This window comes from Myotis yumanensis, unplaced genomic scaffold (genome assembly GCF_028538775.1).
Source record: "Myotis yumanensis isolate MYYU_CA2020_CCGP unplaced genomic scaffold, mMyoYum1.0.hap1 SCAF_1, whole genome shotgun sequence".
NCBI lineage: Eukaryota > Metazoa > Chordata > Mammalia > Chiroptera > Vespertilionidae > Myotis > Myotis yumanensis.
This window is the reverse complement of record NW_027223752.1, coordinates 119,134,934-119,142,023: the sequence shown is the minus strand read 5'-3', so window position 1 is coordinate 119,142,023 and position 7,090 is coordinate 119,134,934. Positions and strand designations below refer to the sequence as shown.

The 7,090-nt window shown below is 37.7% G+C and overlaps 1 pseudogene; it reads right to left on the bottom strand.

The window, feature by feature from the left end:
* Positions 1-3,154: 3,154 nt before the first annotated feature.
* On the bottom strand, positions 3,155-4,947 carry LOC139005420 (polypeptide N-acetylgalactosaminyltransferase 1 pseudogene; annotated as a pseudogene).
* Positions 4,948-7,090: the final 2,143 nt, after the last annotated feature.

Below are 7,090 nucleotides of genomic sequence, written 5' to 3'. Positions count from 1 at the left end.
GTGAGAAGACTGATGGTCCTGAGTGTGTATAGTTCAAAGGCAGAAGCTCATGATTGCCTCTTTTAAAACAGGCTACTCTGGAGCTCCAGCGGCGCAATCGGTTAGCGCGCGGTACTTATAAAACAGGCTACTCATCCAGGAGCCCAGATAAACGCAAGGAATTTGGTTCAGGGTTCAGTAACCGTCTGACTCCATAACCAACTTTCCTGGACCTTGGAGTTTTCTTATCTTAGCCAGGATATCAGGATATGCATAAACGATGAGCAAAAAGACTTTTAAGACTTTAGTACAGTCAGATAATTTGAATAGAAAAGTTTCTTGCTTTTGAATTGAAAATATGCCAAATAAAGACTATCTCTATAGATTTTAAAAGGTAGTTTTACTTATCCTCCTTATCATTTTCTCCTTCCAGAACTCTAGGGGCCTTTTAAAGTTCTGGCAAGGCATTAGTAAATACTCTTGATTGAATAATTAAATTACTAGTGAATTATGTGACTATTATACCACCCGTTAATGACTCCATACCAATCTTTGTTATTTATCCTAATGAAAAAACACTTCAGACAGAATAAGTCAAGGTAAATTTCATGTTCAAATGCACTAGGTAAATGACCCAACCTTTATTATGATACACATTTAACAATTACCTTACAGTCACTTAAGTTAAAATTACTAATGACTATGTGGTTAATTTATACTGAAAGGAAGGTAATAGGCAAAATATTGTATATGTAGAAGTTCTGATAAAGTTATATGTAAACACAGTTTATTATATTGTAAGATTACTTATAAGTTTTAATGTAGTATTTGGAATTATTTTAGAAAATATCTTTTTTAAACATTTTTAGAAAATCTTTATTACAAATGTTATCAAACACTTCCTCCATACATTAGATATTGGAATTACTAGTATTCACTTACTATATCAGCTTCCCGATAACATTCTTAAGAAACATATTTATAAAATATGAACTGAATCACAGCATTACACTTGTTACAGAATGGGTGTCACTTCCAGTCACTGATATCCCACAGTTCTCAATGCAACTTGCAAGTAGCATTCTCACAGACATCATTACTACAAATATTCTTAATCACTTCATGCATTGCACAATTGGGCCCATTTCCATGTACAGATTTAAAACTATTCTGAATGTATTTTGCATCAAAGTTATTAGAAATAGCTTTATTACAAGCATTCTTAAACACTTCATTACATGCATAACAAAATAGGAATTATTTTTATTCAGTAATATAACTGGTCTGAACACAATTTGCACCATAGTGCTCATAGAAATATCTTCATTACAAATATTTTTAAACACTTATTAGAAGGGTTCTTAAATACTTCATTACATGCATTAGAGAATGAGTATCACCTCCATTCCCTAAAATAACATTATACTAAATGCAGCTTGCAAGTAGCTTTGTTTGAAACATGCTTGTTTCAAATGTTCTTAAACACTTCCCTTCCAATCACTGAAATACATTGTGCACAACAGAGCTTGCAAGTACTATTTAGAAAAATCCAACTACATTTGTTCTTAAACTCCTCAATACATGTATTAAAGAATGTATATCACTTCCACTCATTGAAATAACATTGTTTTCAAAGTAGCTTGCAAGTGTGTTTTTAAAAACTCGTTAATTGCAAGAGTTCATAACACCACATTATATACATTATAGAATTGGTATGACTTTCATGCTGGACGGAAATTTCTGAAATTTCAAAAAAATTACTTTATTTTCTAATAATTTGATAACTTTTGTTTTTAACACATATCTAAAATCTATGTGGCATTATATTGTGATCAAAATGTTATTCATGGTATCTCATTGTTCTTTGGCTCTCTCTAACTTCTGAATATTAGTTTTATAAGGACTGACATCAAAGTATAGAAGTTCTAATTTAAAATTTAATCTTTTTTAAAAAGTTTAATTGTTGACACTATAGCAGATGACCTCCATTTTCCCCCTTTTGACCACCTCCATCCAGCCCCCGCCCACCTTAGCCCTCCCCAAACTATTGTCTGTGTCCATGGGCCATGCATATATGTTCTTTAGTTAATCTCTTCACTTTCCTTTATTCGTTCCCCCCACCCTGCTCCCCTCATTTGTCAGTCTGTTTCATGTATCCTTTCCTCTGGTTCTATTTTGTTCACCAGTATTTTTTGTTCATTAGATTCCACATATTGGTGAGATAATTTGGTATTTGTCTCTGACTGGCTTATTTCACTTAGCACAATGGTTCTCAACCTTCCTAATGCCGCGACCCTTTAATACATTTCCTCATGTTGTGGTGACCCCCAACCATAAAATTATTTTTGTTGCTACTTCATAACTGTAATTTTGCTACTGTTATGAATCCTAATGTAAATATCTGATATGCAAGATGTATTTTCATTGTTACAAATTGAACATAATTAAAGCATAGTGATTAATCACAAAAACAGTATGTAATTATATATGTGTTTTCCGATGGTCTTAGGCGACCAAAGGGGTCGCGACCCACAGGTTGAGAACCGCTGACTTAGCATAATAATTTCCAGGTCCATTCATGCTGGTGCAAAGGGTAAGAGTTCCTTTTTTTTTTACAGCGGCATAGTATTCTCTTGTGTAAATGTATAACAGCATTTTAATCCACTCACTTATAGATGGGCACTTGGGCTATTTCCAGATCTTGACTACTGTAAATAATGCTGCTATGAACATAGGGTTGCATACATTCTTTCTGATTTTTTGAGTTAACTCCATACTGTTTTCCACAGTGGCTGCACCAGTCTGCATTCCCACCAAGAGTACACTAGGGTTCCACTTTCTCCACATTCTTGCCAGCACTCATTTATTGATTTCTTGATAGCAGCCATCCTGGCAGGTATGAGGTGTTATCTCATTGTTATCTTAATTTACATCTCCCTGATGATTAGTACCTTGAACATTTTTTCACATGCCTATTGGCCATCTGTATGTCCTCTTTGGTGAAGTATCTATTCAGGTCCTTTGCCCATTTTTAAATTGGATTGTTTGTCTTCCTGGTGTTGAGTCGTATTAGTTCTTTATATATATTGAAGATTAATCCCTTATCAGAGGAATCATTGGCAAATATGTTCTCCCTTATGGTTCTCCTTTTTGTTTTGTTGATGGTTTCTTGTGCTACGTAAGAATGTGACAGAAATGTATGCTGAGGTAGCCCAGTCAACCCTTATTTTTTTCTTGTGTAAATTTGGTCTCAGAATATTTCTGGAAGGGTGACGTTGTGGAGAAGCCACTGCTGGGACCGGCCTCCGCTGCAGTCTCTGACGCTGGGCACCTGGCTGTCCTCCTCCGTGGCTTTATCCAGGCACTGGTTACTGTTCACATGCTGCAGGGTCAATTTCAAGGAATCATACTCCCAAAGTTGGTTGGCTTTTAGGTGGTGGCATTTGAGCATTGTGACTGGGCCGTTGAGTTTGGAGACATCCAAGCAAAGGTCATCCGTCCTAATTTCTTTGTTGGCAGTGTAAGAGAAAACCTGATTACCTCCCATACCGTGACAGTTAAAGATTCCAACTTTTTCATTCTCTTTTCTAGCCATGTTATCGAGACACTGATTTGTTTCTACATTGCGTATCTCTCCCAAAGAGAAATAGTGACGTGGAATCTGCGAATCAGGATAAATATTCTCTAGGTACCAAGAGAAAGGTTTGCATTGGAGTTTGTGTCTTAGACCAAGTCTCGATGCTATATCTCCATAATCAACCTTCGTAACACCTGGAGAAATTATATAGAAGAAATTCTTGAATTCATCCATCCACACTTCTGTGAGGCGTCTGTTATTTTTGTTGATAATCTGTCCTGTGCCTCCCGGAAACGTGTAAGGTGTAGCTTTCTGAAACACGTGTCTAACTTGTGAGCAAGTAAAGATCTCCAGGGTGCCTCCACATTGCCAAATCCAAAAGGAAATTTCTAGGTTTTCTCCTCCCCAGATATCCATTCCAGCATCGTATGCTCCAATCTCTTGAAAGTAATCTCTGTCTATTGAAAACAGGCCTCCGGCCATGGTAGGCGTTCTGACAGGAAGAGTCTGGTCACCTTTCCTTCTGTCCATTTCTCTTTGGGGAACAGGGTACCAGCAAAAACTGAGCTTCCAATTGAATCCCCCATAGGTCATATCAGAACCCGCCATGTACTCAAAAGTATCATCACTGATCACATCGATGATGGGACACACCACTGTTTTCCTGTCCTGTTTGATCCTGGCTAAGAGAGGCTCCAGCCACCCCACTGTGCACTCACAGTGAGCATCTAAGAATGTGATCACTTGGCCTTTGGACACAGCAGCTCCCTTTAACCTGGCCCTGATCAATCCAGAACGTTGTTCCATTCGAATTACATGAACTGGTACTTTTAATTTTTTCACGTAACTCTCCAGAGGTCTTTTCAAAAAGTCTCTTTCACTGGCATCACCTACTAGAACAATTTCTTCTAGCATGTGTCTTGGTGAGCGATTTATGACACTGAACAGTTCGCAGAAGTGTGCTCCAGGCCTCATTGTGGAAAACAATCACCACACTTGTTGTAGGAAGATTATCTGGATACACCTTTGTTTTACACCCTTCTAGCCTAACATCAGGTAAAGATCTGTTGAGTGCAATCGTCTCACTTGCCATTAAGTTGAACTGATTGATTTTAAACATCTCTTTCATCTTTCCTTGATCCTCTTTAGGAATGACGACTGGTTTCCCCATTTCTCCAGGACCTTCATGAGGCTTTTGTACTGGCTCTAAAACATCCCCAGCAGGAAGTCCTCTCTCCTTTTTTTCATCACATTTGTTGGATTCACTGAAGTAAAGCAGCAGGAACATATCCAAGAGTACCCAAATCAAGGAGGTGGCTAGGACCACCTTGCAATATGCAAATTTTCTCATGGCACTTTAAGTCAAATGCAAAATTTTAAAATACATATATAGAAATATACAAAGATCATGAAAATGTTTCCAATCCAGTTTCATCAAAAATCACGTTCATAACCTCGGTCTGTGCGGCGGCGGCGCGGGCGTTCCTCAGGGCCAGCCTGGGCGGTGGCGGCTCGGTCCCGCAGGCAGAGCTCGGGCGCTCTTCTGGGGCCGCCGTCCGCCGCGCTGCCCCCTCGGCCACTGCCCGCGGTTTCCCCGGCGGGCGGGAGGGCGGGCCTGTCGCGGGCCCCGCCTCCCGCTCCCGCCCCCCGCGCGGCCTCGCGGGCTGGAGGCGCTACTCAGGGTCGCGCGGTATGCAGTCGCTGCCGCCGCCACTCACATATATATTTTTTACATCATTTATATCATTTTAGTACAAGCATCAAAATATATTCAATAATAATGGATCAATGTGTGTTTTTCCTATTGCTGTTTTATAATTGCTATTGCCACAAGCAAAATATATAAAATAGTTAATAAATTAAAATACTAATATATTCTGGACTTCAAAAAAGACTTACATTTAAATTTTGCCATGCTAGGGAGAAGCATTATATACTATGCTCCATAAACTTCAAAAATGTCTCTAAACCTAAATAGCAATTAAGAACAGTTCTTTTGAACCTTAGAAGGGTGTATTCAATGAATTTGCTTAAGATCAAGGCATAGCATTTTAAGGCTAAACTCAGAGGCCTACTTCTTCCAGTACTGAGACATGGAACTCTGAGAGAATAATAAACTCTCATGAGCCATTGCTTTTCAGCTCATAATTCTGAAGTGACATTCATCAAGTCAACAAAATAAGCATGAAAACCCTAACACACAGAAGGTTGGGCTCTTATTAGGCAAGTAAACCCTAACTGAAGTAACCTCAGGGAATTCCCTAATATGAATCACAGCATAATACCTACAACAATAAAGGTTGCTCACATTACCGGTAAACACTTACAGCCTGAAAGTTCCCATCTAATATCACATTGTTCCAAGTCAATACTATCTAGCCCTTGCCAGAATTTGAGCACTGTAAATGCTTTTGTTTAAATCACACTTCTGTCCAAAAAGAAATTGAAGTAACAAATTTTATTGCCATAATTCTGATAACAAAGGCAGGAAATAAACTGAGGAAGGGAGAATTTTTGTTTACTATTAGAACAACTATTATTGTTGTCCTTGAGTTTGAAATTTGGCTTTCAGCTTTTAAATAACCAAGGCAAAACAAAAACGGGAACAATCAGTGATAATTTTAATACTGGAAAGGGAAAGGCACAGCAAGTTCTCAATAGAGATAAAGTTTTCCTGATGCTGCATTCTAAAATAAATTCTCATGTGGGTGCAGCTTTACATATAAGACAACAAGCAGTGTAGTAGACAATCTCCTCAACTACATTTGTTATCATAGTATTTAGTTAGTCTTTTACATATCATTTCTTTTAATACTCATAGCAAACTAAATGAGCGGCATGCACTATAATTATTCTAGTTTTATAAACGATGAAGCTGAAGCTTACAAAGGCTAAGTTATAGTAATATTAGAGACTATGAAGTTGTCCATGAGATGGGAAGGACAGAGAGTCAGCAACTATTAATCACACCATGTACTTATAAATGCAGTTGTATAAATAAATGTAAAGCCAAAACTTAATAAGGCATTCATGCTTATAAATAATTTGACCATAGGGAAAAAACTATAAAGCTAAAACTTAAATAAGATGACATATACATGTAAATGATTCACTATAGAAAATTAAAATACTTGAGGTATAAAATCTAAAACTGAAAAATAGGAATTTAGAAACCCCTGTTGACATAAAGTCTGTTGAAGAAGAGATTCAATCACTAATGTTCTGGTAAAGTGTTTAATAGCTGGTTTTTGGGAGTTAGCAGGGAGATCCCTGGTTTGTAGTAACTGCCAATTTCTGTGGTGTAAATACTTCCACCATAAAGTTCAAGCTAACAATGTGACTCAACCAACTCACAAAAATTCTTTTAAAATTACCAATTTGCTCTTGTGTGTGAGCTCCAGCATATCACTGGAAGAAGTTGATATGACTCCTTCTGGTACTACCAGAACTCTTGTTCCCTTAGGTATGTCTAACAAGGATAATTTTGAGATCTCAGAACTTCAGTTGGTCTGAGCTTGTAGCCGCCTTCTTATA